Here is a 13,389-nt window from a genome sequence, read left to right as displayed (position 1 = left end):
TGGCCGCACGAAACATGTGTACCCGTTTTACCCCAAATCTTCCCATATCTCAAGTGAAAAGTTAAACCTGGCGGTGCTTCTCGAAAAGAGGCTGAGGGTGGTTGATGAAAAATAGTAATTCTTATGTAGAAAAATCTGGGGAATCGGTTGGAGATAGTTGGAATGACCGCACGAAACGTTTGTATCCGTTTTACCCCAATTATTCACATAATGTATGTGTGAAGTCAAGTCTTACTCATCATTTCAGAAACAGGCTGAAAGCGGCTGATTAAAATTAACTTTTTTATGTTATATAGTTCAGGGAATCGATTGAAGATAGTTCGAATGACTGGACAAAATATATGTACCCGTTTTACCCCAAATTTCACCCATAGCTCAAATGTGAAGTTAGTCCTGGCTGTACCTCTCGGAAAGAGGCTGCGTGCAGCTGATGAAAAGTAGTAATTCTTATGTAAAAAATTCCGGGCAACCGATTGGAGATAGCTAGTATGACCGCACGAAACGTGTATACCTGTTTTGCCCCAATTCTTTTCGTAATAACTTCATACTTGAGTTATGAGAGGAACTTAGGGTAAAACGGACATTCTAGCTACCTTCAATTGATTCCCTGAAGTATTTAACATAAAAAAATACTTTTTCTCAACCGCTTTCAGCCTCTTTCTGAAATGTTGGGTAAGTATAAGTTAACACTTGTATAAGGGAAAGAATTGGGGTGAAACGGGTAAACAAGTTTCGTGTGGTTATTTCAAGTGTTTTCAATCGATTCCCTAAACTGTTTTACATAAGCGAAACTACTTTGGTGAGCCGCTTTCAGCCTCTTGCTTAAATGATAAGTAAGTTATAACACCACTATACATTATGTGAAGAATTGGGGTAAGACGGCTATACACGGTTCGTACGGTCATTATAACTATCTTCAGTCGATTTCTCGGAAGTTTTTACATAGGAATTGCTACGTTTCATCAGTCGCATTTAGCTTCATTCGGAGAAGCACAGCTAGGTTGAAGTGCACGCTTGAGTAATGGGAAGAATTGGGGTAAAACGGATGTACAAGTTTCGTGCGGTTATTGTAACTATCACCAATCGATTCCTCGGAATTTTGTACATAAGAATTATTACTTTTCATCAGCCGCATTCAACCTCTTTCCGAGAAGTACAGCCAGGTTAAACCTCACACTTGAGTTGTGGGAAGAATTTGGGGTAAAACGGATTCACACGTTTTGTCCGGTCATTCGAACTATCTTCAATCGACTTCCTAGATTATTTGGCATAAAAAAATTACTTTTGATCAATCGCTTTCTGTTTCTTTCTGAAACATTGAGTAAGATGTATCACCGCACTTGTGTTATGTGAATAATTGGGGTAAAACGGTACAAACGTTTCGTGCGGTCATTCCAACTATCTCCAACCGATTCCCCAGATTTTTCTACATAAGAATTACTATTTTTCATCAACCACCCTCAGCCTCTTTTCGAGAAGCACCGCCAGGTTTAACTTTTCACTTGAGATATGGGAAGATTTGGGGTAAAACGGGTACACATGTTTCGTGCGGCCATTCTAACTATCTTCAATCGATTCCCCAGATTTTTTTGCATAAGAAATACTACTTTTGAACCGCATTCAGCCTCTTTCGGAAATATAGAGCCAAGTTTAACATTATACTTGAATTATGGGAGGAATTGGGGTAAAACGGGTACATACGTTTCGGGCGACCAGTCTAACTATATTCAAACGATAACCTGGATTTTCATACATAAGAATCATCACTTTTAATCAGCCGCATATAGTCTTTTACCGAAATATGAAGCAGCCAGAAATCACTTCAAACTTTGGTTTTGCGGAGAATTGGGGTGAAATGGGTGTATACGTTTTGTGAGATTATTCTAATTATCTTCAATCGATTCTCTAGACTTTTTACACAAGAAATACTAATTTTTGTCAGACATTTTCAACTTTCTTCCGAGTTATATATTCAGTTTTGAACATAAACTCAAACGAAAGGGGGAATTGGGGCAAAACGGGCATGATAGCGTACCGTGCGGTCTTTGTAAATAAGAGCAATCAATTTTTCAGACCTTTTTAGATAAGAAAAACCTTTCCTGGTAAACGACATCCAGCCTTTTCAAAAAAAGTCGCGTTTTGGGTCCATTTTTTCCCACTGTGCAACGCTACGAAGAACACATATTGAGGACAACACAAAAAAGGACGAGCTTACATTGTGCTGTAGTCAGGTATAAAAACTCAGCATGCTGTTGCTCACGCTCAGTTCGTTTCCAGCATCAGCATGCAGCAGTTCGTTTGCAGCTTCCCGCGAAATTCAAACCGCCGTCCGTTTGCTGCTGTCACAGAAGAGTTGGTCAAGCACGCCGTCTCAGATGGCACCAAAACTGTTACCATATACACCAGCTCCAAGTAAATTTCGAACACTGCCCAAACAAAAGGCCCTTTTCAGGGCCATCAATTTATCGACAAAGAATGAAATTGAAGTTTTGTTATTACAAGCATCAGAAAGTGGCTTGTTAAGAGCGTTGGTTGGTAAGTGAGCCACTTGTGAACAATACCGTCGCTTTCACGTAGAATGGCACAAAATCAAAAGTTATTTGTGATTTGTAGACATAGGTGCTCCGTTTCAAAATTTTCGGCCAGAATGCTGCCTGTTTTTTCAAACGTGAAAATCTGCTGTTGTATTGAATGTAAACCTTCGATTTTTGCGCTGATTGGAAATAGTTGTGACTAATTCTGTAGAATGTACAATTACTGAAAATAACGGATTTTGTGAAAGCAGTGGTTGGTCCGTACAATTCGATTCCAAGCGAGCCGGACTAGTTTTCGTTGGAAGGTCCACCTCTGACAATAGAAGTAAACTATTTTATTTTGAATTCAACTACAACTTCCTTGAAAACAGCACAGCTAAAAAACTTTTGGGAAAAACACGCAAACCTAAATTTTCCACTAGAATGGAAACTGTCTGTGCCCCGCCGCACAGCATCATCAAGATTAATAGTAATTCAAGCCGGGAGGAAAGAGGTTGTAAGGCAATGGAAAACGAAAATTTCATTTATATCTTACTGGAATATAATTGGCTGGTCCTGAAAAGAACTTGTTGGTTTGTGGTTTATTTTTGGTCACAATTTAGGCCTGCTCGATTGCTGATAGAGGTGAATTTCTCGCAGGGCGACAGTTTCTGTTCAGTAGTGATGAGGCTTCCTAACGCCAACCGTGACTGGGGCACTTTTACACGGCCTTCGTTGCTTACTGCTTGCGGGGAGGCTTTCCTCCGGTGGACTTACGAGCGGTCTGTTTGGTACGGGCCATTTATCAACAAAGAATTGAATTAAAATTTTGTTATTACAAGCATCCGAAAGTAGCTTGCCAAGAGCGTTCGATGGCAAGTGAGCTACTTGTGAACAATATCGTCGATTTCACGTAGAATGACACAAAATAAAAAGTTATCATTTGTGTGTTTGTTTACAGTTTCGTGTTTACTAGGCGCATTCAAAAAAGGTTTCAATTCTCAAACATTTTACCAAGGTGCCGTATTACAGTACTCTTTTTACCCTGAGTGTTCGATAACCTCCGTATTGGAAACACAATTTCAATTTTGTTCTTTATCAAAATTATGTGGTCGACAAACGAAGGGGTGGAGCTACGAAGAACACATATTGAGGACAACACAAAAAAGGACGACTTACGTTGTGCTGTAGTCAGGTATAAAAACTCAGCATGCTGTTGTTCACGATCAGTTCGTTTGCAGCATTGTAACTGAAACTGTACATCTACGTCTACAAGGTGCTGAAGGAGGTCCATCCAGATTCCAGAGTCTCGTCGAGCATCATAAACAGATTTATTAGACATTTTCGAACGCATTGCAAACGAGATCTTCCGCCTGACTCATTACAACAAGCGTTTGACAATAACCTCCCGCGAAATTCAAGCCGCCGTCCGTTTGCTGCTGTCAGAAGAGTTGACCAAGCCGTCTCAGATAGCACCAAAGCTGTTACCAAATACACCAGCTCCAAGTAAATTCCGAACACTGCCCAAACAAAAGGCCCTTTTCAGGCCCATCAATTTATCGACAAAGAATGAAATTGAAGTTTTGTTATTACAAGCATCAGAAAGACATTCCTTCGGTTGATCTCGGACGAGGTAGACGTGATTTATCGGTCTGCGTTTGTTCGGTGCTCGGCAGTTTTTTTCCTTTCGGGTCAGTTTACGAGTGGAGTTTCCCGCGCGCTTTCGGGAGTGATTTGTGCTGGTGTGTATCGTGTGACGCATACGGCACAAGCGAGAGTGAAGAGGGTGGCGACGGGGCGTTTCGCGCAGAAGTTGTGCTTTGGCGCTTATCGGCTGTTGCAGTGTAGGTGACTTCGGCGGCGACGCAGTGGTGGTGGTTTTTTTCAACTCGCATCGATCACCGTAGCGGCGGCGGCCGCATCGGTGTTGCAGCGTAGGGTGATTGGACGGTGTTGGTGATTTCGCCACTTCGCGCCATCCAGCTGGCGCATCAGTGAGTAGCAGAAAAGCTAAGTTTCCCGCTTTTATTCTATTATTCCTTCAGTTTTGTTTTATTTTAATTTTGCTTTTAAATTTTCTTGGTGACGGTGATACCTGCCGTCCCGATGTCTGACGAGGACGACATGGATTATCACGTCACTCCCTTGATTAACCCAACCGGTGCAATACCGAAAACTCAAAATAACCAAAATTCCTCTTTCCTCCTACCTCCCTTGGTTCCATTAAGTTCTAGTGAGGGCAGAGCTAAAAATATTCAAATTCATTGAATGAAAATTGATCATATTCAGCTGCATTCATTTTCAATATTCAGTGACGCAGCTGAAAATGTCAAACGAACAAACCGCCCATTCATCCATGCAGATTTTCATTCGGCTCCGATTATTACACGAAGCGACCTTGCAGAAACGAATCAAACGCATCAAAGTAGGCCCTGGCACAATGTAAGCGATGATGATTGTTGTTTCATATGCTTTATCGACATTTGAAAACATATTCCTAGATAATTAGTGTAATGAATATATTGTACGATATTCAACTGAATGAATAAGATGGATAGTTGAATGAATATGTTTTCTATTCACCGCGAGTTGCAACAGGTTCATTTTCAGCCGTCAACAAAGAGCTTCGATTATTTTTAACTCTGAGTGAGGGTTCTGGTTCGGGTGTAGGGGCGGGTTCTGGTACTGGTACTGGTGGTACTGGCTACAAAAATTTCGTTCCCAACAATAATGTTCCGCGTGTTCGGCAATATAATGACCGTTCAGGCGATCGACTCGTGGTCTATTTCCGGCCGAAAGGAAAACCCTTGAGGGTCTCCCAAATTAGTAAAAGCCTAACTGCCAATTTCTCTAGCGTGCGCGAAATAATGAAAGTCAACGCGAATAAACTTCGCGTCGTGCTCTCAGACCGGAAGCAGGCTAACACAATAGTTAATGATCTACGTTTTAATATTGAATATCGCGTGTATATTCCGGCTAACGTAGTCGAAATAGATGGCGTTGTAACGGAAGAATCATTAACTATCGCCGACCTAAAGAATGGTGTGGGTATTTTTAAAGCCAAACACATTCCGCAGGTTAAGATACTGGAAATCAAACAGTTGAACTCAGTATCAGGCACAGGCGATACAAAAGTTTACACTCCTTCGAAATCATTTCGATTGACATTCGAAGGTGCCGCTCTACCAAATTACGTACTTTTGGACAAACTTCGACTTCCGGTCCGCATGTACGTACCAAAAATTATGAGCTGCGCTAATTGCAAACAGCTGAGCCATACAAGTACCTACTGCTGCAACAAAGCGAAGTGCTCCAAGTGCGAAGAAGCACACAACGATGACACATGTACAAAGAAAGCTGAAAAATGCGTTCTTTGTGGTGGTATCCCTCACTCTGCACGTGATTGTCCAACATATAAACTACGTTCAGACAAGCTTCAGCGTTCCACGAAAGAGCGATCCAAACCAGCCACCTCAAAGAAGCCATCGACTAATAAATTAGCAGTCCCTGGTTTCCAACTTCAAGGCAAGGACTTTCCGAGTCTTTGAACTCAAAAGAAAGACCGTAGCGCTCGACAACAGCAGGAGAGCAAGACTGAAACAGGTCTGATCTCCTTCAAAACTATTGTAGAATGGATTCTCAATGTTTTTGAAATTCCGACACAGCTCAAAAGTATTATTTCTGCCTGGCTCCCAACTATTAGCGATTTTGCTAAGCAACTAGTCGCTAAATGGCCCCTCCTGTCTTAACTAATCAGTTTCGATGGCTAATACATCGAACAGTGTTAAGGATACTGTCATTATTCAATGGAACAGTAGAAGTCTCATCCCAAAATTAGACACATTCAAGCAACTTCTGCACCACACACATTGTGACATTTACGCTATTTCTGAAACATGACTTCGGCCCGATCATACTTTAAGTTTTCGTGATTTCAATATTATTAGACTAGATAGGGACGATCATCATGGAGGAGTATTTTTGAGAATACGAAAATGTTACTCTTTTTATAGAGTCAACCCCCCTGCCTTCACAGGTATTGAAGTGGTGGCATGTCAAATACAGATCAAAGGAAGAGACCTATGCGTTGCATCAGTTTATATCCCACCTAGAGCTCCGTTAAACTTCCAGCAGCTCAAAGATATAACTGAGGTTCTCCCTGCGCCCCGCCTAATTTTAGGGGACTTCAACTCACATGGTCTCGCTTGGGGGGAGTCTTACGATGATAATCGAGCCCCTCTCATCTCTGACCTTTGTGATGAGTTCAGCATGGCTATCTTGAATACTAAGGGACCATCCATAGATGACGTAGCATTATATGGGGGAGCGGGGAGTTTTGTATATTGTGATGATGTGTGACGACAGGGGGTAGGGGGTCATGTTTATTTATTTATTTCGTCAAGCATATGGAGACTACATAGAATGGTTTTACAATATTTACTTATATACTATACATTATTTCTACGGTTTAGTTCAGATTTGATTTGTTTTCTAGACATGGAAAGGTCAATTATTACACAATTTTCGTTATAATGACGCATCATTCTATTGATGGGGCTATTTTTAGCATAGTTTGTCCTAAAAGATTGTTCTTGGAATAAATTACGAGTTCTTAGTTGTCGGCTAGGTACATAAAATTTTATTTGCGAAAGTAATGATGCGGATTGTACACGTTGAGAAATAATGTCGTTGATAAAGTAAAGCATGGCAAATTCGCGGCGTTCTTTGAGTGTTTGTATATTAATGAGCATGCAACGTGCTTTATACGATGGAAGAGGAAATGTCGTCCAGTTTAGTTTACGGAGCGCGTACAAAATAAATTGTTTTTGGACTGATTCGATGCGTTCTTCGTACAGGACAGTGTACGGGTTCCATACTATGCTGCAATATTCCAAAATTGGCCTGACATATGTATTGTATAATGATTTTATTGTGTAAGGGTCTTCAAAATTGTAGGTGAAACGTTTAATAAAGCCCAGCATACTATTTGCTTTATTTATTATTGTATTATAATGTTCAACAAATGTGAGCTTGGAGTCTAAGATTACGCCTAAATCTCGTACAATTTTGCATTTTTCTACAAGTTGGTTGCCTAAGTGTATGTCTATGGGAACGTTTGAAATTTTTCTGCTGAAGGTTATTGAGTTGCATTTCTTTACATTAAGTTGGAGTAGACTTTTGCTACACCACGTGTGGAATATATTTATTTCGTTTTGGAATATTTCAGTGTCTTTGACATTTCTTATTTCCATGAAAAGTTTCATATCATCTGCATATATAAGCACTTTTAGATGTTTGAGTATAAAGGTAATGTCATTAACGTACAAAATAAAAAGAAGAGGGCCTAAGTGGGAACCCTGGGGTACGCCATAGGTGACAGAAATTGGTTCCGAGAATATATTCTGAAAGCGAACTGTTTGTTGACGTTTCGTTAAATATGATTCGAGCCATTTCAATAGTTTATTTTCTATGCCATATTTTTGCAGTTTGAAGAGTAATAAAGGTATGTCAATACGGTCGAATGCTTTACTAAAGTCTGTGTAGAGTGTTTCCACATGGTTGCCATTGTCCATTGCATTTACAGTAAATGTTACAAATTCTAAAAGGTTTGATGTTGTTGAGCGGCCTTTATAAAAGCCGTGCTGCTTGCTTGTTATTTGATTTTTGATTTGCTGAAATATTTTGTCATTCACTAGTTTTTCGAATAATTTTGGAATGCATGATATAATGGCAATCCCACGATGGTTTCGGATGTCCGATTTAGCGCCTGATTTAAAAATTGGCACTAAAAAGGATGATTTCCATATTTCTGGGAATGTTCCATTTTTCAGTGACATGTTGAAAATATGTAGTAGTGGTAGAGTGAATTCTTCTGCTAGATTTTTTAAAAATATTGGTGCTATTCCGTCCGGTCCAGGTCCTTTTGATGCGTCCAAGTTATTTAGTGCGGTGGTAATTTCGTATTCAGATAGTTCGTGGACGGCAATGTCATTTGAAAATTCAGGTATAAATGAAAAGTAGTCGCGGTCGCGGTCTGTTTCGGAATATGAAGTATAGACTTCTTGAAAGAATTTTCCAAATAAATTGCAAATTTCAGTATTGTTATTTCCTACATGTCCGTCAAAATGCATTTGGGATGGAAAGTTGCTACTTTTCAATTTCGTTTTCACGTAATTGAAGAAATTCTTTGGACAGGTCTTGATTTCAGTTTCGATTTTACGATTATATTCTTCATGTGCAGTGTTAATGGCTATGTCGAGTTGGGAGCAAATATCCAGAATGTTTTGCCGATTTGTAATGCTATGTTCTTTTTTGTAAATTTTATGTGCCTTTTGCTTTCTATTTTTTTAATTTTTCAGTTGTTGGTTGAACCATACAGGCTGCTGGCCGCCATGAGTTCTTCTTCTTCTTTTTACTGGTACTGTTCCAGAGATTAAATTCGTTACAATTAAATAGAATTTAGTCACTGCTTCGTTGACATTTCCTTTCATACTCAATACAGTTTGCCAATTTATTCTACATAGTCTACGTTTGACTTCTTCGAAGTCAGTTTTATGGTATTCCGGCACTTCCTCATACTCCAAGTCGTTCGGGGAAGAGTTTTGATGAATAAAAATTGACTATTCGATTGCTGTGTGAAATACTTCATTTTTCCATAATGGAGTTAAAGATGCATTAACACAGAAGTCTTCAGTGCAGTTCGTGAATAAGAGGTCTAAATATGAATTTTGTTTATTTTTTACATGGTTGATTTGGTGCAGGCCAAATTCAGATATTTTGTCAAATAAGTATTGAAGTGTTTCATTTTCGCCTACGACTGGGAGTAAGATAGATTCGTTTTCAATGTCTACGATGAAGTTGGTATTACGTTGATTGAAGTCGCCATAAATATGCAGTTTTACTTCAGGTTCCATGTTTGACATGATAGATTCTACAGTTTGAAAAAATAGTTCAAATGATTTTTTGTGAGCATTTTCAGGTGGAAAGTACACAGAGGAGAATATGTGCACTTCTCCTGATATTACTGCTTTTGCCCATATATGTTCAAATTCTATATGTTTAATGGTTTCTATTTCTTCTGAAGGAAAGTCTGCGTTTATGGCCGTTCATGCCGAAATACATTAAATTTCCAAAAATTTCTTCGCTTCTTACGCTTTCATCCCAGCTACTTTCTGTTCCAAGAATTATATTAAAAGAAGATGAAATTAGTTTTTGTTGGATTTCTTTCAAGTTTGGCTGGGCTTTTCATTCGATTAAAATTTTGGCAATAGACCAAAATTTCAGTAGAATTCTGTTGTGGATGCGAAGAAGTTTTTGGAATATTTAAATTACTTACAGTTATATTTTCTTCCTCTATAGAGGGCGTCGTTACTTCCGAAAATTCGACGTTCCAAATTTATGCGTAGCTTCGCGGAGTTGTTGAAGGCGCCTGGTTCTTTCGCTTGATAACAATTTTCCATAAGAGTCAAGGTCTGCTGCTGCTTCGTCTGGGTTTAGCCCATATTCCTGATAGACTTCGATGAAAATGCGCAGGAGATGGTCAGGAGTGGTCGGTAGTCCTTCGGATGCGAGCGTCATTTTGATGCTGGTCGGCGTCATTCCTTCCACGCAAACAGATGGGTGTTGATCATTGGCATATATGAAGGCCAGGTATAGGCGTACAATGTTCATTATTTTTGGTTCGCGAAGTCTGGCCTTTAAAAAGCGACCGTCGCCATTCGTTGATTGTGACGTGAGGCGTACGATTGGAGGGTGCAAGGGGTCCAGTTCAAATTGGCTGTCTGTGTTCGAATGTTGAGATGTGGTTGCCAATGTGTTTAAACTATTTTCGCCACTGGTAGGTGTCACTTTCATTTGTTTGGGTTGAATGTTTTCGTTAGCTGAACGGTACGGGTTGATGGTGTCACCTTTTTTAAAGTTTATGAAATTTGTTTTTACTGCTGGTATTGCAAGACCAGCAATCGGGTGTTTTGTGGTTGTGGGAGGAACGGAAAATTGTTTTTTCGCCGTGGCAAGTAGTAATTTGTCTGACGTCTTACCACTGTCGTTATGATGATGATTGTTAGCGCGATCGTTGTCACGTTGACTTGACTGCTTACGACGTTTTCGGTTGCGCCTTGCCTTATCAGCAGCTTTCTCCTGAAGTCGTCGAATGCGTTGTTTGGCGTCATATTTTGTCCAATCCTGCTTCCATTGCCATTTATCGCTCAAAAATCGCCAGCCTGGAGACGTATGATCTATTTTCTGTTGGATTACTGTAGCGTGTGATTTTTCCGCTAATTCTTCAGCCAGGGATTTTGATTGATTCATGCCATTTTCTGGTATTGTCATGTTGGAGATTGCAATGGAAATAGCTTTCACTTCATCCTTCAATTCTTCCAATAGGTCGGAATTGACGAGAGGGTACGGCTCAGAACATTTAGTGGAAAGCAGTTCGTTCTCGAGGTGTGATAGCCGTTCGTCAATTTTATGATTCATATTGTCCGATATTGTTTTGGTCGATTTGCTGATGGTGTCGATCGAATTTTGCAACAAATTGTCACAAGAATGAAAATGCTGACCTAGTTTACTGCATATGTTTTCGTTCTTTTTATGGACGACTTGCATTGACTGCTTTACGTCGTTAAGTAATTGTTCGATGCTACCGAACAATTCAAGACTGTGGCTCTTTAGGTCAGCTGTGGTTCGATGTTGTGTGTCAGTATGCGACTTCATCATTTTTATCAGCTGATCTTGTAGATAGATCATTTTGCGTGTGTCGACCTCTGTCCTAATAATGTGCTGGCAGTCCGCACACACAGGCACCATAAATGCCCGGATAAAATTTTCCTGATTATGCTGCACACCTACACAGGCAGCATGGTACGATCTGCTGCAAAATTCACACTTCCAGAGGAAGCGGTCGTCGTTTATGTTGCAAGTTTTTACACCGCACTGCATTATTTTACTATTACTTGAGGTTCAATAGCACTGTAACTTACGAGGCACGCGCGCGATGTTTGTTTACGTAGGTAAAAAAATACTAATTAATAAATTACTTGCGGAGCGCTTGAAGAGGCGTCCGCACTCGTTGACTGTTCGAGCGAAAAAAAAGTCATGCTACGTAGCTTTTTTAAAGGGGAATAGGGGTTGACCTGATGTCACGACAATCTTACCCGTTTCATCTAACTAACATCGTTTTTGATTTTTTTTAGATTTTTTACGGGGACAACGAGGGGGGTGAGAGTTACCTTCAAGCTACGTAATTATCAGGGGGGTATATAGAATTTTGTGACGAAATGCTACGATGGGGGAGGGGGGTGTTAAAAATCACTCAAAAAATGCTACGTCATTTATGGATCATCCCTAAAGAAGCCACAAGAGTCCCAGCCCCTCCCGCTCGAGAAAGTAGGTTGGATCTCTCTCTCTATGCTCGAACTCACTGTCGCTCGATTGTACTTGGAAAGTTATTCAAGACCCTCACGGCAGCGACCATTTGCCGATCGCTATTTATATTACCAATGGACCCAGTCCAGTGGAGCCAGTAGGTATTTCGTATCACCTTACACGTAATATTGACTGGAAGAAATATGCGGAAACGGTAGCAAGGACAATTGAGTCTACTGCAGTTATGTCACCATTGGACGAGTATAACTTCCTCGTCAGCCTATTTTACGACAGTGCAGTTAAAGCTCAAACTAAGCACTTCCGCGAAAAAACCTTTCAAGCACGCCCCCAAACCGATGGTGGGACAAAGAATGCTTGGAATTATACAAAAAAAATCTAATGCATACTACAATTGGCGTCAAGAAGGCAAGCCAGAACTTCGCGTCGAATATACCTCACTTGAGCATAGGCTAAAAAGTCTCATTAAAGCAAAAAAGAGAGGTTTTTGGCGTCATTTTGTGGAAGGCTTGTCAAAAGAGACTTCAATGAGTACTCTTTGGAAGACAGCCAGGAACATGCGTAATCGGCCAACGACAAATGAGGAGGTTGAGTATTCAGATCGCTGGTTTTTTGACTTTGCGAAAAAGGTATGTCCAGATTCGGTCCCCCCACAAGAAGTCTCCCGAGATACTTCAAATGACTCTGAGCTCTCGTTCTCGATGGTGGACTTCTCAATAGCTCTATTATCGTGCAACAATAATGCTCCAGGGGCGGATAACATCAAATTTGCTCTGCTTAAAAACTTGCCTGACTCAGCTAAGAAACGTTTGCTGGCTTTATTCAACTGTTTCCTAAAAGAAAACATTGTTCCGCACGAATGGAGACAAGTTAAAGTCATCGCTATCCAGAAGCCTGGTAAACCAGCTTCAGACCATCATTCGTATCGACCAATTTCTATGTTATCTTGCATACGAAAATTGCTCGAGAAAATGATTCTTCGTCGTCTCGACAACTGGGCCGAAGCAAACCAGTTGCTCTCGGAAACACAGTTCGGTTTTCGGAGAGACAAAGGAACAAACGATTGTCTTGCGCTGCTCGCAACGGAGATGGACATTGCTTTCACCAAACGTCAACAAATGACCTCGGTTTTTCTGGACATTAAAGGAGCGTTTGATTCAGTTTCCATCGATGTCCTGTCAGAGAAACTTCACCGAAGTGGTCTTTCACCCAAGTTGAACAACTTCTTAACCAAGTTGCTGCGTGAAAAACACATGAACTTTGCGCATGGTTCTTCGTCGACGTTGAGATTTAGCTACTCGGGTCTCCCTCAAGGCTCATGTTTTAGCCCACTTCTGTACAATATTTACGTCAGCAATATTGATGATTGCTTGACAGAATTACCTGTCAAGCAATCATCAATATTGCTGACGTAAATATTGTACAGAAGTGGGCTAAGACATGAGCCTTGAGGGAGACCCGAGTAGCTAAATCTCAACGTCGACGAAGAATA

General features: G+C 40.5%; 2 protein-coding genes across 4 annotated transcripts in view; one reads left to right on the top strand and one right to left on the bottom strand.

Annotated features, from left to right (window-relative positions):
* The window catches only part of LOC131678025 (glycine dehydrogenase (decarboxylating), mitochondrial), a 507,641-nt gene that overhangs the window by 210,998 nt on the left and 283,254 nt on the right, over nucleotides 1-13,389 (bottom strand). The gene's annotated exons all lie outside the window — the stretch shown is intronic.
* The window catches only part of LOC131678028 (uncharacterized), a 115,055-nt gene that overhangs the window by 90,235 nt on the left and 11,431 nt on the right, over nucleotides 1-13,389 (top strand). The gene's annotated exons all lie outside the window — the stretch shown is intronic.

The sequence above is a fragment of the Topomyia yanbarensis genome, chromosome 1 (assembly GCF_030247195.1).
Source record: "Topomyia yanbarensis strain Yona2022 chromosome 1, ASM3024719v1, whole genome shotgun sequence".
NCBI classification, from domain to species: domain Eukaryota; kingdom Metazoa; phylum Arthropoda; class Insecta; order Diptera; family Culicidae; genus Topomyia; species Topomyia yanbarensis.
Note: the sequence above shows the minus strand (reverse complement) of the source record. Positions and strands in the feature narration are given on the sequence as shown.